At 54.9% G+C, this 23,941-nt stretch overlaps 18 non-coding genes and 5 pseudogenes across 18 annotated transcripts; all 23 read right to left on the reverse strand.

Annotated features, from left to right (window-relative positions):
* Positions 1-1,377: 1,377 nt before the first annotated feature.
* Positions 1,378-1,491, reverse strand: LOC140585657 (U5 spliceosomal RNA). The gene has a single exon (XR_011987595.1). It is a non-coding gene; the product is annotated as a U5 spliceosomal RNA (small nuclear RNA).
* A 424-nt stretch (positions 1,492-1,915) lies between these two features.
* LOC140586049 (U2 spliceosomal RNA) lies at positions 1,916-2,149 on the reverse strand (annotated as a pseudogene).
* Positions 2,150-4,117: 1,968 nt separating this feature from the next.
* LOC140585658 (U5 spliceosomal RNA) lies at positions 4,118-4,231 on the reverse strand. Its single transcript, XR_011987596.1, has one exon. It is a non-coding gene; the product is annotated as a U5 spliceosomal RNA (small nuclear RNA).
* A 432-nt stretch (positions 4,232-4,663) lies between these two features.
* On the reverse strand, positions 4,664-4,855 carry LOC140585914 (U2 spliceosomal RNA). Its single transcript, XR_011987851.1, has one exon. It is a non-coding gene; the product is annotated as a U2 spliceosomal RNA (small nuclear RNA).
* Positions 4,856-5,050: 195 nt separating this feature from the next.
* Positions 5,051-5,164, reverse strand: LOC140585659 (U5 spliceosomal RNA). Its single transcript, XR_011987597.1, has one exon. It is a non-coding gene; the product is annotated as a U5 spliceosomal RNA (small nuclear RNA).
* A 438-nt stretch (positions 5,165-5,602) lies between these two features.
* On the reverse strand, positions 5,603-5,794 carry LOC140585915 (U2 spliceosomal RNA). The gene has a single exon (XR_011987852.1). It is a non-coding gene; the product is annotated as a U2 spliceosomal RNA (small nuclear RNA).
* A 195-nt stretch (positions 5,795-5,989) lies between these two features.
* On the reverse strand, positions 5,990-6,103 carry LOC140585661 (U5 spliceosomal RNA). The gene has a single exon (XR_011987599.1). It is a non-coding gene; the product is annotated as a U5 spliceosomal RNA (small nuclear RNA).
* A 440-nt stretch (positions 6,104-6,543) lies between these two features.
* Positions 6,544-6,729, reverse strand: LOC140586064 (U2 spliceosomal RNA). Its single transcript, XR_011987958.1, has one exon. It is a non-coding gene; the product is annotated as a U2 spliceosomal RNA (small nuclear RNA).
* Positions 6,730-8,000: 1,271 nt separating this feature from the next.
* On the reverse strand, positions 8,001-8,124 carry LOC140586104 (U2 spliceosomal RNA; annotated as a pseudogene).
* A 195-nt stretch (positions 8,125-8,319) lies between these two features.
* Positions 8,320-8,433, reverse strand: LOC140585662 (U5 spliceosomal RNA). Its single transcript, XR_011987600.1, has one exon. It is a non-coding gene; the product is annotated as a U5 spliceosomal RNA (small nuclear RNA).
* A 431-nt stretch (positions 8,434-8,864) lies between these two features.
* Positions 8,865-9,087, reverse strand: LOC140586011 (U2 spliceosomal RNA; annotated as a pseudogene).
* A 1,969-nt stretch (positions 9,088-11,056) lies between these two features.
* LOC140585663 (U5 spliceosomal RNA) lies at positions 11,057-11,170 on the reverse strand. Its single transcript, XR_011987601.1, has one exon. It is a non-coding gene; the product is annotated as a U5 spliceosomal RNA (small nuclear RNA).
* A 450-nt stretch (positions 11,171-11,620) lies between these two features.
* Positions 11,621-11,853, reverse strand: LOC140586045 (U2 spliceosomal RNA; annotated as a pseudogene).
* Positions 11,854-13,834: 1,981 nt separating this feature from the next.
* On the reverse strand, positions 13,835-13,948 carry LOC140585664 (U5 spliceosomal RNA). Its single transcript, XR_011987602.1, has one exon. It is a non-coding gene; the product is annotated as a U5 spliceosomal RNA (small nuclear RNA).
* Positions 13,949-14,374: 426 nt separating this feature from the next.
* Positions 14,375-14,566, reverse strand: LOC140585916 (U2 spliceosomal RNA). The gene has a single exon (XR_011987853.1). It is a non-coding gene; the product is annotated as a U2 spliceosomal RNA (small nuclear RNA).
* A 195-nt stretch (positions 14,567-14,761) lies between these two features.
* Positions 14,762-14,875, reverse strand: LOC140585665 (U5 spliceosomal RNA). Its single transcript, XR_011987603.1, has one exon. It is a non-coding gene; the product is annotated as a U5 spliceosomal RNA (small nuclear RNA).
* Positions 14,876-15,324: 449 nt separating this feature from the next.
* Positions 15,325-15,516, reverse strand: LOC140585917 (U2 spliceosomal RNA). Its single transcript, XR_011987854.1, has one exon. It is a non-coding gene; the product is annotated as a U2 spliceosomal RNA (small nuclear RNA).
* Positions 15,517-15,711: 195 nt separating this feature from the next.
* On the reverse strand, positions 15,712-15,825 carry LOC140585666 (U5 spliceosomal RNA). The gene has a single exon (XR_011987604.1). It is a non-coding gene; the product is annotated as a U5 spliceosomal RNA (small nuclear RNA).
* A 450-nt stretch (positions 15,826-16,275) lies between these two features.
* On the reverse strand, positions 16,276-16,467 carry LOC140585919 (U2 spliceosomal RNA). The gene has a single exon (XR_011987856.1). It is a non-coding gene; the product is annotated as a U2 spliceosomal RNA (small nuclear RNA).
* A 195-nt stretch (positions 16,468-16,662) lies between these two features.
* On the reverse strand, positions 16,663-16,776 carry LOC140585667 (U5 spliceosomal RNA). The gene has a single exon (XR_011987605.1). It is a non-coding gene; the product is annotated as a U5 spliceosomal RNA (small nuclear RNA).
* Positions 16,777-17,218: 442 nt separating this feature from the next.
* Positions 17,219-17,410, reverse strand: LOC140585920 (U2 spliceosomal RNA). The gene has a single exon (XR_011987857.1). It is a non-coding gene; the product is annotated as a U2 spliceosomal RNA (small nuclear RNA).
* A 195-nt stretch (positions 17,411-17,605) lies between these two features.
* LOC140585668 (U5 spliceosomal RNA) lies at positions 17,606-17,719 on the reverse strand. The gene has a single exon (XR_011987606.1). It is a non-coding gene; the product is annotated as a U5 spliceosomal RNA (small nuclear RNA).
* Positions 17,720-18,151: 432 nt separating this feature from the next.
* On the reverse strand, positions 18,152-18,353 carry LOC140586089 (U2 spliceosomal RNA; annotated as a pseudogene).
* Between the last annotated feature and the right edge of the window lie 5,588 nt (positions 18,354-23,941).

Raw genomic sequence — 23,941 nt, forward strand, 5'->3', positions numbered from 1 at the left:
GACAGAGCGTCAGCATACGTCGTTTTCTTCTTCGGGCAGGAACGAGCCAGATGGTCCTCGCCGTTGCAATAGATGCAGCGACGGGGGCCCTTGCAGTCCCTGGCCATGTGCCCCGACTCCAGGCAGTTACGGCAGCGCAGGTTGGCGCATCCCTCCAGAGTGTGTCCAAAGCTGTGGCACTGTCGGCAGAAGGGAGGCTGTCCAGAGTAAAACAAGTATGCCTTATTGCCCTGCAGATTAAAATAGGCTGGGGGATGGCTAAAACCGCCCGCCCCATTAGCGTCCGGGCGCAGGCGGGCCTGGAACTGGCGTCGACCAGTCCAGATCCCCAGCTCATCCCGGATGTCCTTGTGGCCAGGAAGGAGGTCCACATACTTATTGAGGAACTGGCGGACGGCCTCGGCGGTCACATGCGGGTTAAAGCAATGCACAGTAATTACCCGCTTGTCGGGCCACCACAGCGGCTCGATAGTATACCTTCCCAGGAGAGGGTGCTGGGCCCTCTCCTTGCTCCGCTCCAGGACCTTGGTGTAGCTCTCGTCGGTGGACAGGGTGACCTCGAAGAACTGGAAGGGCCCATTCCGCTGAACACAGAGGATGTCCTCCATGCGGAGGCCCAGCTCCCCGAAGGCCACCTCCCGGATGAAGGCCAGGCGGTCGGGGAAGGTGCCTACCTCCCCTTCGGCCCTCCAGCAGAACCGGGTGGTATTACGCAGGCCACCGCCTGCTACCAACCACGGCCCGCTGAAGGGCTTCCTCGTAGCTCCGCCGGCCGTCGACATCCGGGATGGTCCACCGACGTCGTTCCTGGAGCAGAGTCCTCCTGCCGCCGTGGTCCCGACGTCCGCCGTGGTCCTGCTGCCGTCCGCCAATCCGGGATGAGCCGAGGAATGCTAAACTATTAAAAACAACTAAGAAATAAAAACACCAGTTCCCCCGGCAGGGCGGCGGACAAGCCCCCAGCCACTGCGGGATCCCCAGCCTAATAAAAACGAAAATAAAAGCAGGGATAAAAGGCTAAAAGGAAGGCACGGGTCGCCCCGTGGCAGCGGCGGTCAAGCCACCTACTGGACACGCATTAGGTTTGCCGTGCCTTCCTCTAAAAAACCCGACGCAATCCAATAAAAGCGATAAAAAGAGCGTAAAATCCACTTGATCTTAGCCAAAAGGCCGAGAAGCGATACCCACAAATTGCGCCCCGCCGGGCGCCAGCATGCGGGATGCCGACGGAGCTGGCGCGGCTCAGCCCTCACCAGCCCCTCTGGCAGGTGTCGCCCGGCGAGTCCACGCGTGATCCAGGGAGACCACAGCCGCGCCACCGGGCACCTAACGCCAGCCGCTAAGCCGGGCCCAGTCTTCCTTTGACAGCAGCAGTGCAGCTCTGCTTGGGCAGAGCCTCCAAAAATACCATGAACTCATCGCTATCCCTCTCCACGGAAATCTTTAGTAAAAGGCGAAAGATTTATACGGGATGAAGAGAGACCCGAGTCGATATGGGGCCGCCGCCAAGCCCGTCGCCGTTAGCCGGGCCTGCGTGACGCCCCCGCTCGGAGTAGAATGCCCAGGGGCGTCGCAGCCGCCGTCCTCGGGGCCCCGACTCCTCCCTGTCCTCCTGTCCTCTCAAAAGACAGCAATCATTTTAACAAACATGAGGGGAAATTCAAAAGGCAAAGATGACATCATGCCTTACCTCAGCGCAGCTGTCCACCGCACAAACAGTGTGTCACCTTCCTTTAAAAAAAAAAAAAAAAAAAAAAGAAAAACGGCGGGAAACGGGGGCCACGCACAGACAGGGCCCCCCCCCTCACAGCACTCAGTCTATTAGTCACTCACTCACTCACTCACTCAGTCAGTCAGTCAGTCAGTCAGTCAGTCAGTCAGTCAGTCAGTTCTGCCTTTCGACAACAGGGGGCAGTAGAGGTGCACCATTCCCGGAAGCACTGCAATACCGGGTCGATGCGTGGAGCGGACGGGGCAAGCCCCACTTCCGGCTCCCTGTTCCAAAAATCCGTTTAATATGTGGTCCCCTCCATGGGGGACGTATCAGATATTAAACTGATAAGAACAGATTTTTTTTTTTTTTTTTTTTTTTTTATTCATCTTTAATCAACATTTCTGCATACAATCTAAAACCAACACATAAAACTATAAAGACATTTATCACACTACCCATAATAAGCTAACTTCAACACTAAAAGAAATACACATATAAATCACACTCCTAACCTATTCAATCATAAAACAACAACATATATAACACATATTATAAAACAATCATATAATACCACATACATAAAACTTCTAAAATACTTCAACCCTACAACACCATTACAACACACGTTAAAACAGTATTAAATACATAAATACAGCAGAAATCCTAAAATGTCTAAAAAGGTAAAACACTATCATCATCAACAATATCCCCATTAAAACTAAGGTCCCCCCCCGACTCGGCAGCAACTAAAAAAGAGCGTTCATTAGCAAAGTCCTGCTGCCCTGCATAAAAACGTCTCTCTTGGGGGGAGACCAAAACACTTTGCAGATCAATTAGCTCTAAGGGGAAGATCGCTTCTCGGCCTAAAGCAGTGTCCTCGTTCCTCCGGGCCTTCTTCCTCCTCCTGCATTGGACAAACCTGGAGGGAGAGGTTGCGCGCTTTTCAGCCACGGCCACTTGACCCTTACCAGGGGACTCCACCGAAGCGCTGGAAGCCGTGGACTCCCCATCAGCACCGGCGAAGGGCTGTTCCTCGCTGTTCTCAGCTCCCCTCTCGGCTCCCCCGTGCATCTCAGCGCAGCCCGGCAGTGCCTGCTGTCGGGCCCCGTCCACAGCCGAACCCCGAGCAACGGCGTCGGCCCAGGACGGTTTGCGCTGAGGGCAGCTCCGGGCCAGATGGTCCTCACCTCTGCACAGGTTACACCGGAGGGGGCCCTTGCAGTCCTTCGCCAGGTGACCGACGTCCAGGCATCTCCAGCACTTCATGGTGGTACAGGAGTCCGCGGTGTGGCCCAGGCCGTGGCACAAGCGGCAGGAGGAGGGTTGCCCGGAGTAAAAAAGGTAGCCCTTGCAACGACCTATAATAAAATAAGCAGGTGGGTGGCTATACCCGTCAGGGGAGCTAGCGTCGGGGCGCAGGCACACCCGGAACTGCCTGCGCCCAGTCCAGACACCCAGCTGGTCTCTCACGTCCCTGTGCCCAGGGACCACGTCGACAAACCTGCCCAGGAAGGCAGCCACCGCTTCAGCTGGAACGAAGGGGTCCAAGACGTGGACGGTGATCACTCTCCGGTCCAGCTTCCACAGTGGCTCCACGTCATAGAACATCCGGCGAAGCTCTTCCTCCAAGCGGCTGCATGCAGCCAACATCCTCTTGTAGCCCTCTTCCGTAGTGCAAGTCACATAGAAGAAGGCCGAAGACTGGTTGCGCTGCACACAGATGATGTCTTCCATGGTGAGTCCCAGGAGGCCGAAGAGCACCTCCCGGATGAAGCTCAGTCTCTCCGGGAAACTCTCCGGTTCCTCCTGGTGAGTCCACTTGAAGGCTGCTGTATGCCGGATGACTACGACGGTCCTGTGTGGGCTCCCGGACATCCTGGCGATGGTGGGCAAGAGAGTCCTCGGGAGCCGGGCAGGGAGTCGACGTGTCCTAGCTGGGTGCCTAAACTAATAAAAGCTGGAAATAAAACCCCAAGCTCACCCTGCGGGAACGGCGGTCAAGCCACCCGAACCTGCACGTTAGGCTTGCAAGGGCTACCCAAAATAAAAAAAGCGCTAAAAGGAGACAACAGCTAGCCCCGTGGCAGCGGCGGTCAAGCCACCTGCTGGTCACGCTTTAGGTTCGCTGTTGCCTCCACTAAAAAACCTGGCAATAAAAATCCCTCCAAAAAGCAGCACTTGATCTTAGCCAAAAGGCCGAGAAGCGATACCCACAAATTGCGCCCCGCCGGGCGCCGGCATGCGGGATGCCGACGGAGCTGGCGCGGCTCAGCCCTCACCAGCCCCTCTGGCAGGTGTCGCCCGGCGAGTCCACGCGTGATCCAGGGAGACCACAGCCGCGCCACCGGGCACCTAACGCCAGCCGCTAAGCCGGGCCCAGTCTTCCTTTGACAGCAGCAGTGCAGCTCTGCTTGGGCAGAGCCTCCAAAAATACCATGAACTCATCGCTATCCCTCTCCACGGAAATCTTTAGTAAAAGGCGAAAGATTTATACGGGATGAAGAGAGACCCGAGTCGATATGGGGCCGCCGCCAAGCCCGTCGCCGTTAGCCGGGCCTGCGTGACGCCCCCGCTCGGAGTAGAATGCCCAGGGGCGTCGCAGCCGCCGTCCTCGGGGCCCCGACTCCTCCCTGTCCTCCTGTCCTCTCAAAAGACAGCAATCATTTTAACAAACATGAGGGGAAATTCAAAAGGCAAAGATGACATCATGCCTTACCTCAGCGCAGCTGTCCACCGCACAAACAGTGTGTCACCTTCCTTTAAAAAAAAAAAAAAAAAAGAAAAACGGCGGGAAACGGGGGCCACGCACAGACAGGGCCCCCCCCCTCACAGCACTCAGTCTATTAGTCACTCACTCACTCAGTCAGTCAGTCAGTCAGTCAGTCAGTCAGTCAGTCAGTCAGTCAGTCAGTCAGTCAGTCAGTTCTGCCTTTCGACAACAGGGGGCAGTAGAGGTGCACCATTCCCGGAAGCACTGCAATACCGGGTCGATGCGTGGAGCGGACGGGGCAAGCCCCACTTCCGGCTCCCTGTTCCAAAAATCCGTTTAATATGTGGTCCCCTCCATGGGGGACGTATCAGATATTAAACTGATAAGAACAGATACTACACTTGATCTTAGCCAAAAGGCCGAGAAGCGATACCCACAAATTGCGCCCCGCCGGGCGCCAGCATGCGGGATGCCGACGGAGCTGGCGCGGCTCAGCCCTCACCAGCCCCTCTGGCAGGTGTCGCCCGGCGAGTCCACGCGTGATCCAGGGAGACCACAGCCGCGCCACCGGGCACCTAACGCCAGCCGCTAAGCCGGGCCCAGTCTTCCTTTGACAGCAGCAGTGCAGCTCTGCTTGGGCAGAGCCTCCAAAAATACCATGAACTCATCGCTATCCCTCTCCACGGAAATCTTTAGTAAAAGGCGAAAGATTTATACGGGATGAAGAGAGACCCGAGTCGATATGGGGCCGCCGCCAAGCCCGTCGCCGTTAGCCGGGCCTGCGTGACGCCCCCGCTCGGAGTAGAATGCCCAGGGGCGTCGCAGCCGCCGTCCTCGGGGCCCCGACTCCTCCCTGTCCTCCTGTCCTCTCAAAAGACAGCAATCATTTTAACAAACATGAGGGGAAATTCAAAAGGCAAAGATGACATCATGCCTTACCTCAGCGCAGCTGTCCACCGCACAAACAGTGTGTCACCTTCCTTTAAAAAAAAAAAAAAAAAAAAAAAAAAAAGAAAAACGGCGGGAAACGGGGGCCACGCACAGACAGGGCCCCCCCCCTCACAGCACTCAGTCTATTAGTCACTCACTCACTCACTCACTCAGTCAGTCAGTCAGTCAGTCAGTCAGTCAGTCAGTCAGTCAGTCAGTCAGTTCTGCCTTTCGACAACAGGGGGCAGTAGAGGTGCACCATTCCCGGAAGCACTGCAATACCGGGTCGATGCGTGGAGCGGACGGGGCAAGCCCCACTTCCGGCTCCCTGTTCCAAAAATCCGTTTAATATGTGGTCCCCTCCATGGGGGACGTATCAGATATTAAACTGATAAGAACAGATACTACACTTGATCTTAGCCAAAAGGCCGAGAAGCGATACCCACAAATTGCGCCCCGCCGGGCGCCGGCATGCGGGATGCCGACGGAGCTGGCGCGGCTCAGCCCTCACCAGCCCCTCTGGCAGGTGTCGCCCGGCGAGTCCACGCGTGATCCAGGGAGACCACAGCCGCGCCACCGGGCACCTAACGCCAGCCGCTAAGCCGGGCCCAGTCTTCCTTTGACAGCAGCAGTGCAGCTCTGCTTGGGCAGAGCCTCCAAAAATACCATGAACTCATCGCTATCCCTCTCCACGGAAATCTTTAGTAAAAGGCGAAAGATTTATACGGGATGAAGAGAGACCCGAGTCGATATGGGGCCGCCGCCAAGCCCGTCGCCGTTAGCCGGGCCTGCGTGACGCCCCCGCTCGGAGTAGAATGCCCAGGGGCGTCGCAGCCGCCGTCCTCGGGGCCCCGACTCCTCCCTGTCCTCCTGTCCTCTCAAAAGACAGCAATCATTTTAACAAACATGAGGGGAAATTCAAAAGGCAAAGATGACATCATGCCTTACCTCAGCGCAGCTGTCCACCGCACAAACAGTGTGTCACCTTCCTTTAAAAAAAAAAAAAAAAAAAAAAAAAAGAAAAACGGCGGGAAACGGGGGCCACGCACAGACAGGGCCCCCCCCCTCACAGCACTCAGTCTATTAGTCACTCACTCACTCACTCAGTCAGTCAGTCAGTCAGTCAGTCAGTCAGTCAGTCAGTCAGTCAGTCAGTCAGTCAGTTCTGCCTTTCGACAACAGGGGGCAGTAGAGGTGCACCATTCCCGGAAGCACTGCAATACCGGGTCGATGCGTGGAGCGGACGGGGCAAGCCCCACTTCCGGCTCCCTGTTCCAAAAATCCGTTTAATATGTGGTCCCCTCCATGGGGGACGTATCAGATATTAAACTGATAAGAACAGATTTTTTTTTTTTTTTTTTTTTATCAAACCAGTCAGAGTTGGATACCCGTCGCTTCATCAACTCGGCCAACCTTCACTCATCATTCCGGCTATTTCAAATTCAATTACAATTTTTATTTCAATCAATAAAATATTACAATTATAATCTCCTTAAAAGGATTTCAAACAAGACATTAACACACCGTTAAAATTCAGCCCATATCAGAGTTTAAAATTTAAATATAAAATACATAAACCACACCAGACATTCAATAAATAAGCAAATATTAATCAAAAACCATTGAGTGTCAGTGGTTATTTTCAAAATCACCCCCAGGCTTAAAATCCCATTGCAAAGGGTTTCCGATCCTTGTGAACTTTATGGTGTGACACTGAAAAAAAAAACATTAACGCACCACCAAGAAAGGCACAGTATAAGGTGCGTGCGTTCACAACTCACGTGCCACACCGACCTTCCTGGATGGAGCTCGTACTCACCAAGATGTTAGTGGGGCTATGGCCGCAGAAGGCCCTTCCACCTTTCCTTGGCCTCGTGATAGCCCCACTGGATGATGTCCCGCTCCATCCTGAAATCCAAGTCCGCCACAATCTTTCGATATAATCCCCAGGCCCTCAAATCTGCCCCTTTATGGATGAGTGCCGACCTTGCATTCCAAAGTTCACGTTTGGTCATGCTGATCAGCAGCCACATCCGGGGCGGGAAGGGAGTCTGAGGACCTTGGGGCCACCCCATCATCACCTTATCGTAGGACAACACAAACTGCGGGTCTAGTTTCCTGCACAGGCCTTGCACTGATCTCCAGACCTCCCTGGCATACCCACAGTCCCAAAAGGCGTGCCTGAGGGTCTCCTCCTCTGAGCACTCGGGACGTGGGCAGCCTGAGTGTCTGGTCAGCTTGTGCCTGTACAGTACATCCCTGACCGGCAGCTTACCATGCACACACTGCCAGTTCAGGTCCTGCAGCCGGTTATCCAACCCCTTGGGCTGGATCCTGGTCCAGGTGTCCTTCTCCAGGCCCAGCACAGCACGGGTTCCCCTCTTCACCAGCACAGCCCGATACAGGGCTCGGTGCCTGGTGAGGGTCCCTGGGGGGAGACCTGCCGGAAGAGACTTACTCCACTTAATAGCATGGTGATAGTGGGTCGGCAGCGTCTCCGCCTTGGGCCCGGCGTTGGACCACGACGTCAACAGACGTCTCATGGGCAGGGCCAGCCACAAGTGAACAAAATACTGGTGGGGGTGTTCTAGGGGAGCCACCAGACGTGCACAGATCTGGGAGAAGAACAGGCAGTCAAGCTTGAGAGGGAAGTCAGGAACATCCCTCCCCCCACTGTCCTTTCCAAGGTACATCACTTCCCTCCTCACATACTCATACCTGATAAGAACAGATACTACACTTGATCTTAGCCAAAAGGCCGAGAAGCGATACCCACAAATTGCGCCCCGCCGGGCGCCGGCATGCGGGATGCCGACGGAGCTGGCGCGGCTCAGCCCTCACCAGCCCCTCTGGCAGGTGTCGCCCGGCGAGTCCACGCGTGATCCAGGGAGACCACAGCCGCGCCACCGGGCACCTAACGCCAGCCGCTAAGCCGGGCCCAGTCTTCCTTTGACAGCAGCAGTGCAGCTCTGCTTGGGCAGAGCCTCCAAAAATACCATGAACTCATCGCTATCCCTCTCCACGGAAATCTTTAGTAAAAGGCGAAAGATTTATACGGGATGAAGAGAGACCCGAGTCGATATGGGGCCGCCGCCAAGCCCGTCGCCGTTAGCCGGGCCTGCGTGACGCCCCCGCTCGGAGTAGAATGCCCAGGGGCGTCGCAGCCGCCGTCCTCGGGGCCCCGACTCCTCCCTGTCCTCCTGTCCTCTCAAAAGACAGCAATCATTTTAACAAACATGAGGGGAAATTCAAAAGGCAAAGATGACATCATGCCTTACCTCAGCGCAGCTGTCCACCGCACAAACAGTGTGTCACCTTCCTTTAAAAAAAAAAAAAAAAAAAAAAAAAGAAAAACGGCGGGAAACGGGGGCCACGCACAGACAGGGCCCCCCCCCTCACAGCACTCAGTCTATTAGTCACTCACTCACTCACTCAGTCAGTCAGTCAGTCAGTCAGTCAGTCAGTCAGTCAGTCAGTCAGTCAGTTCTGCCTTTCGACAACAGGGGGCAGTAGAGGTGCACCATTCCCGGAAGCACTGCAATACCGGGTCGATGCGTGGAGCGGACGGGGCAAGCCCCACTTCCGGCTCCCTGTTCCAAAAATCCGTTTAATATGTGGTCCCCTCCATGGGGGACGTATCAGATATTAAACTGATAAGAACAGATTTTTTTTTTTTTTATTCATCTTTAATCAACATTTCTGCATACAATCTAAAACCAACACATAAAACTATAAAGACATTTATCACACTACCCATAATAAGCTAACTTCAACACTAAAAGAAATACACATATAAATCACACTCCTAACCTATTCAATCATAAAACAACAACATATATAACACATATTATAAAACAATCATATAATACCACATACATAAAACTTCTAAAATACTTCAACCCTACAACACCATTACAACACACGTTAAAACAGTATTAAATACATAAATACAGCAGAAATCCTAAAATGTCTAAAAAGGTAAAACACTATCATCATCAACAATATCCCCATTAAAACTAAGGTCCCCCCCCGACTCGGCAGCAACTAAAAAAGAGCGTTCATTAGCAAAGTCCTGCTGCCCTGCATAAAAACGTCTCTCTTGGGGGGAGACCAAAACACTTTGCAGATCAATTAGCTCTAAGGGGAAGATCGCTTCTCGGCCTAAAGCAGTGTCCTCGTTCCTCCGGGCCTTCTTCCTCCTCCTGCATTGGACAAACCTGGAGGGAGAGGTTGCGCGCTTTTCAGCCACGGCCACTTGACCCTTACCAGGGGACTCCACCGAAGCGCTGGAAGCCGTGGACTCCCCATCAGCACCGGCGAAGGGCTGTTCCTCGCTGTTCTCAGCTCCCCTCTCGGCTCCCCCGTGCATCTCAGCGCAGCCCGGCAGTGCCTGCTGTCGGGCCCCGTCCACAGCCGAACCCCGAGCAACGGCGTCGGCCCAGGACGGTTTGCGCTGAGGGCAGCTCCGGGCCAGATGGTCCTCACCTCTGCACAGGTTACACCGGAGGGGGCCCTTGCAGTCCTTCGCCAGGTGACCGACGTCCAGGCATCTCCAGCACTTCATGGTGGTACAGGAGTCCGCGGTGTGGCCCAGGCCGTGGCACAAGCGGCAGGAGGAGGGTTGCCCGGAGTAAAAAAGGTAGCCCTTGCAACGACCTATAATAAAATAAGCAGGTGGGTGGCTATACCCGTCAGGGGAGCTAGCGTCGGGGCGCAGGCACACCCGGAACTGCCTGCGCCCAGTCCAGACACCCAGCTGGTCTCTCACGTCCCTGTGCCCAGGGACCACGTCGACAAACCTGCCCAGGAAGGCAGCCACCGCTTCAGCTGGAACGAAGGGGTCCAAGACGTGGACGGTGATCACTCTCCGGTCCAGCTTCCACAGTGGCTCCACGTCATAGAACATCCGGCGAAGCTCTTCCTCCAAGAGGCTGCATGCAGCCAACATCCTCTTGTAGCCCTCTTCCGTAGTGCAAGTCACATAGAAGAAGGCCGAAGACTGGTTGCGCTGCACACAGATGATGTCTTCCATGGTGAGTCCCAGGAGGCCGAAGAGCACCTCCCGGATGAAGCACAGTCTCTCCGGGAAACTCTCCGGTTCCTCCTGGTGAGTCCACTTGAAGGCTGCTGTATGCCGGATGACTACGACGGTCCTGTGTGGGCTCCCGGACATCCTGGCGATGGTGGGCAAGAGAGTCCTCGGGAGCCGGGCAGGGAGTCGACGTGTCCTAGCTGGGTGCCTAAACTAATAAAAGCTGGAAATAAAACCCCAAGCTCACCCTGCGGGAACGGCGGTCAAGCCACCCGAACCTGCACGTTAGGCTTGCAAGGGCTACCCAAAATAAAAAAAAGCGCTAAAAGGAGACAACAGCTAGCCCCGTGGCAGCGGCGGTCAAGCCACCTGCTGGTCACGCTTTAGGTTCGCTGTTGCCTCCACTAAAAAACCTGGCAATAAAAATCCCTCCAAAAAGCAGCACTTGATCTTAGCCAAAAGGCCGAGAAGCGATACCCACAAATTGCGCCCCGCCGGGCGCCGGCATGCGGGATGCCGACGGAGCTGGCGCGGCTCAGCCCTCACCAGCCCCTCTGGCAGGTGTCGCCCGGCGAGTCCACGCGTGATCCAGGGAGACCACAGCCGCGCCACCGGGCACCTAACGCCAGCCGCTAAGCCGGGCCCAGTCTTCCTTTGACAGCAGCAGTGCAGCTCTGCTTGGGCAGAGCCTCCAAAAATACCATGAACTCATCGCTATCCCTCTCCACGGAAATCTTTAGTAAAAGGCGAAAGATTTATACGGGATGAAGAGAGACCCGAGTCGATATGGGGCCGCCGCCAAGCCCGTCGCCGTTAGCCGGGCCTGCGTGACGCCCCCGCTCGGAGTAGAATGCCCAGGGGCGTCGCAGCCGCCGTCCTCGGGGCCCCGACTCCTCCCTGTCCTCCTGTCCTCTCAAAAGACAGCAATCATTTTAACAAACATGAGGGGAAATTCAAAAGGCAAAGATGACATCATGCCTTACCTCAGCGCAGCTGTCCACCGCACAAACAGTGTGTCACCTTCCTTTAAAAAAAAAAAAAAAAAAAAAAAAAAAAAAAAGAAAAACGGCGGGAAACGGGGGCCACGCACAGACAGGGCCCCCCCCCTCACAGCACTCAGTCTATTAGTCACTCACTCACTCACTCAGTCAGTCAGTCAGTCAGTCAGTCAGTCAGTCAGTCAGTCAGTCAGTCAGTCAGTCAGTCAGTTCTGCCTTTCGACAACAGGGGGCAGTAGAGGTGCACCATTCCCGGAAGCACTGCAATACCGGGTCGATGCGTGGAGCGGACGGGGCAAGCCCCACTTCCGGCTCCCTGTTCCAAAAATCCGTTTAATATGTGGTCCCCTCCATGGGGGACGTATCAGATATTAAACTGATAAGAACAGATTTTTTTTTTTTTTTTTTTTTTTAATTCATCTTTATTCAACATTTCTGCTTACAATCTAAGAACAACACATAAAACTATAAAAACCCAACATCTTCCACATACTAACTAAAACAAACCCACATCAATACTAATCAAAATAGCACATATCAAAACCCATTTATACCCACAAACTTAATCCAACAGCATAATTAACAAAAACATATTACTGCCGTAATAATACAAGACACCTTATAACATACAAATCTTAAAATATGAAACTACTCAAAACATTACAACACCCATTAAAACAGTATTAAATCCATAAATATAGCAGAAAATCTAAAATCTTTAAAAAGGTAAAACATTATCATCCTCAGACATATCCCCATTAAAACTAAGGTCTCCCCCAGACTCAACAGTGGCTAAAAAAGAACATTCATTTGCAATGTCCTGCTGCACTGGATAAGACCGTCTCTCAAGTGGGGAGACCAGAACACTTAGTAAGTCCATCTGCTCAAAAGGGGAAATCGCTTCTCGGCCTAAAGCAGTGTTCTCGTTCCTCCGGGCCTTCTTCCTCCTCCTGCTTTGGACAAACCTGGAGGGAGAGGTTGCGCGCTTTTCAGCCACGGCCAATGGACCCTTACCTGGGGACTCCACAGAAGCACTGGAGGCCGTGGACTCCCCATCGGCACTGGCGAAGGGCTGAGCCTCGGTGTTCCCAGCTCCCCTCTCGGCTCCCCCGTGCATCTCAGCGCAGCCCGGCAGTGCCTGCTGTCGGGCCCCGTCCACAGCCGAGCCCCGGGTAACGGCGTCGGCCCAGGACGGTTTGCGCTGAGGGCAGCTCCGAGCCAGATGGTCCTCACCTCTGCACAGGTTACACCGGAGGGGGCCCTTGCAGTCCTTCGCCAAGTGACCGACGTCCAGGCATCTCCAGCACTTCATGGTGGTACAGGAGTCCGCGGTGTGGCCCAGGCCGTGGCACAAGCGGCAGGAGGAGGGTTGCCCGGAGTAAAAAAGGTAGCCCTTGCAACGACCTATCATAAAATGAGCAGGTGGGTGGCTATACCCGTCAGGGGAGCTAGCGTCGGGGCGCAGGCACACCCGGAACTGCCTGCGCCCAGTCCAGACACCCAGCTGGTCTCTCACGTCCCTGTGCCCAGGGACCACGTCGACAAACCTGCCCAGGAAGGCAGCCACCGCTTCAGCTGGAACAAAGGGGTCCAAGACGTGGACGGTGATCACTCTCCGGTCCAGCTTCCACAGTGGCTCCACGTCATAGTACATCCGGCGAAGCTCTTCTTCCAAGCGGCTGCATGCAACCAGCATCTTCTTGTAGCCCTCTTCCGTAGTGCAAGTCACATAGAAGAAGGCCGAAGACTGGTTGCGCTGCACACAGATGATGTCTTCCATGGTAAGTCCCAGGAGGCCGAAGAGCACCTCCCGGATGAAGGTCAGTCTCTCCGGGAAACTCTCCGGTTCCTCCTGGTGAGTCCACTTGAAGGCTGCTGTATGCCGGATGACTACGACGGTCCTGTGTGGGCTCCCGGACATCCTGGCGATGGTGGGCAAGAGAGTCCTCGGGAGCCGGGCAGGGAGTCGACATGTCCCAGCTGGGTGCCTAAACTAATAAAAGCTGGAAATAACACCCCAAGCTCACCCTGCGGGAACGGCGGTCAAGCCACCCGAACCTGCACGTTAGGCTTGCAAGGGCTACCCAAAATAAAAAAAAGCGCTAAAAGGAGACAACAGCTAGCCCCGTGGCAGCGGCGGTCAAGCCACCTGCTGGTCACGCTTTAGGTTCGCTGTTGCCTCCACTAAAAAACCTGGCAATAAAAATCCCTCCAAAAAGCAGCACTTGATCTTAGCCAAAAGGCCGAGAAGCGATACCCACAAATTGCGCCCCGCCGGGCGCCGGCATGCGGGATGCCGACGGAGCTGGCGCGGCTCAGCCCTCACCAGCCCCTCTGGCAGGTGTCGCCCGGCGAGTCCACGCGTGATCCAGGGAGACCACAGCCGCGCCACCGGGCACCTAACGCCAGCCGCTAAGCCGGGCCCAGTCTTCCTTTGACAGCAGCAGTGCAGCTCTGCTTGGGCAGAGCCTCCAAAAATACCATGAACTCATCGCTATCCCTCTCCACGGAAATCTTTAGTAAAAGGCGAAAGATTTATACGGGATGAAGAGAGACCCGAGTCGATATGGGGCCGCCGCCAAGCCCGTCGCCGTTAGCCGGGCCTGCGTGACGCCCCCGCTCGGAGTAGAATGCCCAGGGGCGTCGCAGCCGCCGTCCTCGGGGCCCCGACTCCTCCCTGTCCTCCTGTCCTCTCAAAAGACAGCAATCATTTTAACAAACATGAGGGGAAATTCAAAAGGCAAAGATGACATCATGCCTTACCTCAGCGCAGCTGTCCACCGCACAAACAGTGTGTCACCTTCCTTTAAAAAAAAAAAAAAAAAAAAAAAAAAAAAAAAAAAAAACGGCGGGAAACGGGGGCCACGCACAGACAGGGCCCCCCCCCTCACAGCACTCAGTCTATTAGTCACTCACTCAGTCAGTCAGTCAGTCAGTCAGTCAGTCAGTCAGTCAGTCAGTCAGTTCTGCCTTTCGACAACAGGGGGCAGTAGAGGTGCACCATTCCCGGAAGCACTGCAATACCGGGTCGATGCGTGGAGCGGACGGGGCAAGCCCCACTTCCGGCTCCCTGTTCCAAAAATCCGTTTAATATGTGGTCCCCTCCATGGGGGACGTATCAGATATTAAACTGATAAGAACAGATACTACACTTGATCTTAGCCAAAAGGCCGAGAAGCGATACCCACAAATTGCGCCCCGCCGGGCGCCGGCATGCGGGATGCCGACGGAGCTGGCGCGGCTCAGCCCTCACCAGCCCCTCTGGCAGGTGTCGCCCGGCGAGTCCACGCGTGATCCAGGGAGACCACAGCCGCGCCACCGGGCACCTAACGCCAGCCGCTAAGCCGGGCCCAGTCTTCCTTTGACAGCAGCAGTGCAGCTCTGCTTGGGCAGAGCCTCCAAAAATACCATGAACTCATCGCTATCCCTCTCCACGGAAATCTTTAGTAAAAGGCGAAAGATTTATACGGGATGAAGAGAGACCCGAGTCGATATGGGGCCGCCGCCAAGCCCGTCGCCGTTAGCCGGGCCTGCGTGACGCCCCCGCTCGGAGTAGAATGCCCAGGGGCGTCGCAGCCGCCGTCCTCGGGGCCCCGACTCCTCCCTGTCCTCCTGTCCTCTCAAAAGACAGCAATCATTTTAACAAACATGAGGGGAAATTCAAAAGGCAAAGATGACATCATGCCTTACCTCAGCGCAGCTGTCCACCGCACAAACAGTGTGTCACCTTCCTTTAAAAAAAAAAAAAAAAAAAAAAAAAAAAAAAAAAAGAAAAACGGCGGGAAACGGGGGCCACGCACAGACAGGGCCCCCCCCCTCACAGCACTCAGTCTATTAGTCACTCACTCACTCACTCAGTCAGTCAGTCAGTCAGTCAGTCAGTCAGTCAGTCAGTCAGTCAGTCAGTCAGTCAGTTCTGCCTTTCGACAACAGGGGGCAGTAGAGGTGCACCATTCCCGGAAGCACTGCAATACCGGGTCGATGCGTGGAGCGGACGGGGCAAGCCCCACTTCCGGCTCCCTGTTCCAAAAATCCGTTTAATATGTGGTCCCCTCCATGGGGGACGTATCAGATATTAAACTGATAAGAACAGATACTACACTTGATCTTAGCCAAAAGGCCGAGAAGCGATACCCACAAATTGCGCCCCGCCGGGCGCCGGCATGCGGGATGCCGACGGAGCTGGCGCGGCTCAGCCCTCACCAGCCCCTCTGGCAGGTGTCGCCCGGCGAGTCCACGCGTGATCCAGGGAGACCACAGCCGCGCCACCGGGCACCTAACGCCAGCCGCTAAGCCGGGCCCAGTCTTCCTTTGACAGCAGCAGTGCAGCTCTGCTTGGGCAGAGCCTCCAAAAATACCATGAACTCATCGCTATCCCTCTCCACGGAAATCTTTAGTAAAAGGCGAAAGATTTATACGGGATGAAGAGAGACCCGAGTCGATATGGGGCCGCCGCCAAGCCCGTCGCCGTTAGCCGGGCCTGCGTGACGCCCCCGCTCGGAGTAGAATGCCCAGGGGCGTCGCAGCCGCCGTCCTCGGGGCCCCGACTCCTCCCTGTCCTCCTGTCCTCTCAAAAGACAGCAATCATTTTAACAAACATGAGGGGAAATTCAAAAGGCAAAGATGACATCATGCCTTACCTCAGCGCAGCTGTCCACCGCACAAACAGTGTGTCACCTTCCTTTAAAAAAAAAAAAAAAAAAAAAAAAAAAAAAAAGAAAACCGGCGGGAAACGGGGGCCACGCACAGACAGGGCCCCCCCCCTCACAGCACTCAGTCTATTAGTCACTCACTCACTCACTCAGTCAGTCAGTCAGTCAGTCAGTCAGTCAGTCAGTCAGTCAGTCAGTCAGTCAGTCAGTCAGTTCTGCCTTTCGACAACAGGGGGCAGTAGAGGTGCACCATTCCCGGAAGCACTGCAATACCGGGTCGATGCGTGGAGCGGACGGGGCAAGCCCCACTTCCGGCTCCCTGTTCCAAAAATCCGTTTAATATGTGGTCCCCTCCATGGGGGACGTATCAGATATTAAACTGATAAGAACAGATACTACACTTGATCTTAGCCAAAAGGCCGAGAAGCGATACCCACAAATTGCGCCCCGCCGGGCGCCGGCATGCGGGATGCCGACGGAGCTGGCGCGGCTCAGCCCTCACCAGCCCCTCTGGCAGGTGTCGCCCGGCGAGTCCACGCGTGATCCAGGGAGACCACAGCCGCGCCACCGGGCACCTAACGCCAGCCGCTAAGCCGGGCCCAGTCTTCCTTTGACAGCAGCAGTGCAGCTCTGCTTGGGCAGAGCCTCCAAAAATACCATGAACTCATCGCTATCCCTCTCCACGGAAATCTTTAGTAAAAGGCGAAAGATTTATACGGGATGAAGAGAGACCCGAGTCGATATGGGGCCGCCGCCAAGCCCGTCGCCGTTAGCCGGGCCTGCGTGACGCCCCCGCTCGGAGTAGAATGCCCAGGGGCGTCGCAGCCGCCGTCCTCGGGGCCCCGACTCCTCCCTGTCCTCCTGTCCTCTCAAAAGACAGCAATCATTTTAACAAACATGAGGGGAAATTCAAAAGGCAAAGATGACATCATGCCTTACCTCAGCGCAGCTGTCCACCGCACAAACAGTGTGTCACCTTCCTTTAAAAAAAAAAAAAAAAAAAAAAAAAAAAAAAAGAAAACCGGCGGGAAACGGGGGCCACGCACAGACAGGGCCCCCCCCCTCACAGCACTCAGTCTATTAGTCACTCACTCACTCACTCAGTCAGTCAGTCAGTCAGTCAGTCAGTCAGTCAGTCAGTCAGTCAGTCAGTCAGTTCTGCCTTTCGACAACAGGGGGCAGTAGAGGTGCACCATTCCCGGAAGCACTGCAATACCGGGTCGATGCGTGGAGCGGACGGGGCAAGCCCCACTTCCGGCTCCCTGTTCCAAAAATCCGTTTAATATGTGGTCCCCTCCATGGGGGACGTATCAGATATTAAACTGATAAGAACAGATACTACACTTGATCTTAGCCAAAAGGCCGAGAAGCGATACCCACAAATTGCGCCCCGCCGGGCGCCGGCATGCGGGATGCCGACGGAGCTGGCGCGGCTCAGCCCTCACCAGCCCCTCTGGCAGGTGTCGCCCGGCGAGTCCACGCGTGATCCAGGGAGACCACAGCCGCGCCACCGGGCACCTAACGCCAGCCGCTAAGCCGGGCCCAGTCTTCCTTTGACAGCAGCAGTGCAGCTCTGCTTGGGCAGAGCCTCCAAAAATACCATGAACTCATCGCTATCCCTCTCCACGGAAATCTTTAGTAAAAGGCGAAAGATTTATACGGGATGAAGAGAGACCCGAGTCGATATGGGGCCGCCGCCAAGCCCGTCGCCGTTAGCCGGGCCTGCGTGACGCCCCCGCTCGGAGTAGAATGCCCAGGGGCGTCGCAGCCGCCGTCCTCGGGGCCCCGACTCCTCCCTGTCCTCCTGTCCTCTCAAAAGACAGCAATCATTTTAACAAACATGAGGGGAAATTCAAAAGGCAAAGATGACATCATGCCTTACCTCAGCGCAGCTGTCCACCGCACAAACAGTGTGTCACCTTCCTTTAAAAAAAAAAAAAAAAAAAAAAAAAAAAAAAAAAGAAAAACGGCGGGAAACGGGGGCCACGCACAGACAGGGCCCCCCCCCTCACAGCACTCAGTCTATTAGTCACTCACTCACTCACTCAGTCAGTCAGTCAGTCAGTCAGTCAGTCAGTCAGTCAGTCAGTTCTGCCTTTCGACAACAGGGGGCAGTAGAGGTGCACCATTCCCGGAAGCACTGCAATACCGGGTCGATGCGTGGAGCGGACGGGGCAAGCCCCACTTCCGGCTCCCTGTTCCAAAAATCCGTTTAATATGTGGTCCCCTCCATGGGGGACGTATCAGATATTAAACTGATAAGAACAGATTTTTTTTTTTTTTTTTTTTTTTTTTTTTCCTTGTACCAGTCAGAGTTGGATACCCGTCGCTTCATCAACTCGGCCAACCTTCACTCATCATTCCGGCTATTTCAAATTCAATTACAATTTTTATTTCAATCAATAAAATATTACAATTATAATCTCCTTAAAAGGATTTCAAACAAGACATTAACACACCGTTAAAATTCAGCCCATATCAGAGTTTAAAATTTAAATATAAAATACATAAACCACACCAGACATTCAATAAATAAGCAAATATTAATCAAAAACCATTGAGTGTCAGTGGTTATTTTCAAAATCACCCCCAGGCTTAAAATCCCATTGCAAAGGGTTTCCGATCCTTGTGAACTTTATGGTGTGACACTGAAAAAAAACATTAACGCACCACCAAGAAAGGCACAGTATAAGGTGCGTGCGTTCACAACTCACGTGCCACACCGACCTTCCTGGATGGAGCTCGTACTCACCAAGATGTTAGTGGGGCTATGGCCGCAGAAGGCCCTTCCACCTTTCCTTGGCCTCGTGGTAGCCCCACTGGATGATGTCCCGCTCCATCCTGAAATCCAAGTCCGCCACAATCTTTCGATATAATCCCCAGGCCCTCAAATCTGCCCCTTTATGGATGAGTGCCGACCTTGCATTCCAAAGTTCACGTTTGGTCATGCTGATCAGCAGCCACATCCGGGGCGGGAAGGGAGTCTGAGGACCTTGGGGCCACCCCATCATCACCTTATCGTAGGACAACACAAACTGCGGGTCTAGTTTCCTGCACAGGCCTTGCACTGATCTCCAGACCTCCCTGGCATACCCACAGTCCCAAAAGGCGTGCCTGAGGGTCTCCTCCTCTGAGCACTCGGGACGTGGGCAGCCTGAGTGTCTGGTCAGCTTGTGCCTGTACAGTACATCCCTGACCGGCAGCTTACCATGCACACACTGCCAGTTCAGGTCCTGCAGCCGGTTATCCAACCCCTTGGGCTGGATCCTGGTCCAGGTGTCCTTCTCCAGGCCCAGCACAGCACGGGTTCCCCTCTTCACCAGCACAGCCCGATACAGGGCTCGGTGCCTGGTGAGGGTCCCTGGGGGGAGACCTGCCGGAAGAGACTTACTCCACTTAATAGCATGGTGATAGTGGGTCGGCAGCGTCTCCGCCTTGGGCCCGGCGTTGGACCACGACGTCAACAGACGTCTCATGGGCAGGGCCAGCCACAAGTGAACAAAATACTGGTGGGGGTGTTCTAGGGGAGCCACCAGACGTGCACAGATCTGGGAGAAGAACAGGCAGTCAAGCTTGAGAGGGAAGTCAGGAACATCCCTCCCCCCACTGTCCTTTCCAAGGTACATCACTTCCCTCCTCACATACTCATACCTGCCGCCCCAAACAAGGTTAAACACATCCTTAGTTAAGCCTCTCCGCATGAAGCGGGGCATGGGGAACACATGGGCGAGGTAGAGGAGGGTGGGAAGGATATCAACCTTCAAGGCGAGAACCTTACCCAGGAAGGACAGGGACCTGGCCTTCCACATCCCCATCTTCCGCCTGGCGATCGTCAAACGCTCTTCCCAGTTTACCCGGGCAGCACCTTTCGAAAGAAAGTTAACCCCCAACACCTTGAGAGGGCCGCCGCAGAGAGTGAGCCCCCCCGGGACGTCCTCTCTCGCCTTCCAGCTGCCAAAGTACTTGACCACCGACTTGCTCAGGTTAAGTGCAGCCCCGGAGGCCTTCCCGAACGCCTGCACCAAGCCCAGGGCGTGACCGAGCGCATGGTCCGAGCACACAAACAGAGTGGTATCGTCTGCGTACTGGGCCAGCTTTACCGTCAGGCCCCCACTCCCTGGCAGGATCAGGCCGTTGATACCTGGATGGGCACGGATGGCGCTCGCCAACGGCTCTATATATAGAGCGTAGAGGAGGGGGGAGAGAGGGCAACCCTGCCTCACTCCACTTGACTGGGGAACCCAATCACTGAGGGAACCATTAATCGACACATGGCTACCAACCTCAGTATAAAGCGCATGAACCCATCCCAAGAACTTAGGCCCAAAACCTAGCCTGCTCAATACCCCAAACAGGAAGCAGTGGTCCACTCGGTCAAACGCCTTCTCCTGGTCCAAGCTAACGAGTGCCAGAGGGACATTCCTGTCCTCAGCCCAGGCGATCGCGTCCCGAATTAAATGTAAATTCCAAGTCGCAGATCGACCCGGGACCCCGCAAGTCTGGTCACTATGAACCAGGTGGGTCATGGCCTTTTTTAGGCGCTCAGTTAGGGTCTTTGCTATGATCTTTGCATCTACGCAAAGCATTGTCAGGGGTCTCCAGTTGCCAAGTTCGGCACGATCGCCCTTCTTGTACAACAAAGACAAGACCCCTGACCGCATGCTCTTGGTGAGCATGCCCTGACGCTGCACGTCCTCAGCCACTTCTAGCAGCTCCGGCCCGAGGACTTCCCAAAACGTGGAATAGAATTCCACGGGGAGTCCATCGAGACCAGGAACTTTGCGCCGGTTCATTTTGCCTAGCACCTCAGTCAGCTCGGCTAGAGTGAAGGGGGCATCTAAGCTGTCCCTTGCCTCACTGGGAAGACTAGGTTTGAGTTTAGATAAAAACTGCTCCCCTAGCTCAGGTTCGGTCTCCCTTTTCTTAAAAAGGTCACCGTAAAAACATTTAGCAACCTCCAGCATCCGGGCCGAATCGGAGACCAGGTTGCCTCCTTGGTCCCGGAGGGCAGTGAAACACTTTTCCTCACGGGCCAGTTTCACCTTATTAAAGAAGAAGGCTGTACATTTCTCATTCTCCTCCCTTTCCAAAGCCCTGGCCCAAAACAAGGAGGCCGCAGCCGATTGCTCGTGCAGGCCCCTCAGCTTAGCTTTGGCTGCCTGCACCTCCTCAAAGTTAAAAGCCCCTCCGTTGTTGTGGCGGGCATACTCCCTCTGCAGCCTGGTCTCTAGCCGTTGGATTTCGTAAAGCCTTTTAGCTTTACGCTGGCCGCAATAGTGGATAGCTAGAGCTCTAACCCTCTCTTTTACGCTCTCCCACCATGCGGCCGTGGAGACGTAGGCTGCCTTACAGCCCCGCCACGCAGTAAAATGATCCAGGAAGAGAGACCTAAAGTCTCTCTCTTCTAAGATCTCCACGTTCAGCTTCCAATAGCCCCTCCCGAAGGTAGGGGCGTCAATGGAAACTGTGGCCTCGACCGATGTATGGTCCGAGTACCACCGTGGAGACCTCAAAACCTTCCTAAAAACAACAGAGGGCGAAGCTAAAATATAATCAATACGGCTGCTGGCCCCACGACTGTTGTGCCAGGTATGGCCCGGATCTGTGGGGTTGCACGTTTTAAAACCATCAGAGAGGTTGAGGCTGCGGATCAAATTCCTAAAATGTTTAGTGCTGACATCCCCTTTCCCTTCTAAAAAAGTATTGAAGTCCCCTCCTAAAATTATGTGTCTATTAGTGACACAAAACTGGGCCAGCTCCTCAAAAAGCGCAATGCGGGACGAGGCCTCCACTGGAGCGTAAACGCACATCGCCCGGATGTGCTGACCTCTCCAGGTGGCGTCCACTCCCAAAACCCTTCCCTGCACTACAGTGAAGGTACTCACATTCTCAAAGGCCCGGTCACCAAAAAGGATGCCGACGCCTGAAGAATGGACACCACCAACGCTCCAGCAGGACTTACCCCTCTTCCACGCTTGTGAGAAAAGAGCCACGTCCCGCTGGTCCCTGAGGTGGACTTCCTGCAAGAAACAGAGATTGAAAGGGGAGGATGTCAGTTCATCAAAGACCGCGGCCCTTTTGACTGGGTTCCTCAACCCTCTGACGTTAACAGTAAAAATTTTAAAATCAGCCATGGGGGGATTAAAAAAAGAATAAAACAATAAGAAATTAAAACCATAAAAATTTTAAAAACTATAAACCCTAAAACCAGCTATTAAGACCCCTGTTCCCCCTCCCCGCTCATGCCCAGAATTTTCCCCAGCATGGAGTCCTCCAGGTAGGCCTGGTCGTTTGGTGAAACCTCCAGGCCCGAAAAGGTAATGTCCTCCTGGGGAAGGGCTGGGGACAACATTGACAAATTCCAACTTATATCTTCTGTTTTGGGGGCGGGGGGCGATACGACCTGTACAGGGGCCTCAGCTGGGGGCGCCGCCTCCTTGGGGGTACCTGTTGCCTCCTCTGCTTCCTTCCTCGTCTTCTTAGTTTTGTCCTTGGGGTCACCCTTCTTCTTCCTTTTGGTGACCCCGGCCCGGGCCTGCGGGGACTGCCCAGCCTGAGCCCGGGGCCCCTCAGCCCCCAACGGGGTCTTCACTGGGGACCTGGCCACTTCTTCCTGGGCCCCCACTGACCTCTCCTGAGGCCCCCCTGGCTTTGGGGCAGGGAGCAGCTCCCGGTCCGGCACCCGCCTCACCTGCCCACCACCCGCCAGAACGCCCGCATAGGAGCGCTGGGGGCAGACACGGGCCAGGTGCTCCTCGCTGCTACAGTGGCGGCAACGTTGGGGGCCCTTACAGTCCTTAGCCATGTGCCCGGGCTCAAGGCAGTTACGGCACTTAAGGTCCGGGCAGTCCTCCGCCTTGTGTCCATGGCCCTGGCACGACCGGCAGAAGGTAGGCTGTCCAGTGTAGAACAGGTACCCCCTGTTGGGCCCGATGGAAAAGTAGGCTGGGGGATGAAGATATCCCCCCTTTCCATCCGGCCGCAGTCGCACCTGAAACTGGCGGCGCCCATTCCACACACCCAGCTCGTCCCGGACGTCTCTGTGTCCTGGTAAAACCTCAACGTGTTTAGTGAGAAAATGGCAGACGGCCTCCGCCGACACGTAAGGATTGAACACATGCACCGTTACCACCCGCTTGTCCGTAAACCACAAGGGCTCAACCGAGTACATATTCAAGAGCGGGTGGTCGGACTTGCTCTGCTCCAGCACCCTCCGGTATGCCTCCTCAGAGGCCAAGGTAACATCCAGAAACCTCTGGGGATGGTTCCTCTGGACGCAGATCAGGTCCTCCAGCTTAAAGCCCAGCACACCAAACACCACCTCCCGGATGAAGAAGACCCTGTCGTGAAACTGGGCCTCTCCATCCAGGTTCCTCCAACGGAACCGGGCCGTGTTAAGCAGACCGCCACCTACCATCGGACCCGGTCCGGAGGAGGGGGTCGTCCCGGCCACTGGAGCCGCCGCTGGGGCCGTCACTGCCGTCCTGGGAGTCGTAGCTGCCATCCTCCAGCTGGGGTGCTCCGGCATCAGCCGTCCCACTCGGAGTGGAGCAAGGCGCAGTGTTCCAGAGGTCCTTCCGCCGTAGTCCAAGACGGGCTGAGCTAAAAACTAGACTAAAAAATAAAATAATAAAAGTGAATAAAAACAAACAAGGGCTGAAAAACACTAAAACAGGATACCAAGGTTCACCCCGTGGCAGCGGCGGTCAGGCCACCTGCTGGGCACGCATTAGGATCCCCTTGGTATCCGCTAAACTAAAAAACACGACGGGTAAAACGGCTAAGAAAAACGCCAAAAGTTTTTAAAAACTTGATCTTAGCCAAAAGGCCGAGAAGCGATACCCACAAATTGCGCCCCGCCGGGCGCCGGCATGCGGGATGCCGACGGAGCTGGCGCGGCTCAGC

The sequence above is a fragment of the Paramormyrops kingsleyae genome, unplaced genomic scaffold (assembly GCF_048594095.1).
Source record: "Paramormyrops kingsleyae isolate MSU_618 unplaced genomic scaffold, PKINGS_0.4 ups35, whole genome shotgun sequence".
NCBI lineage: Eukaryota > Metazoa > Chordata > Actinopteri > Osteoglossiformes > Mormyridae > Paramormyrops > Paramormyrops kingsleyae.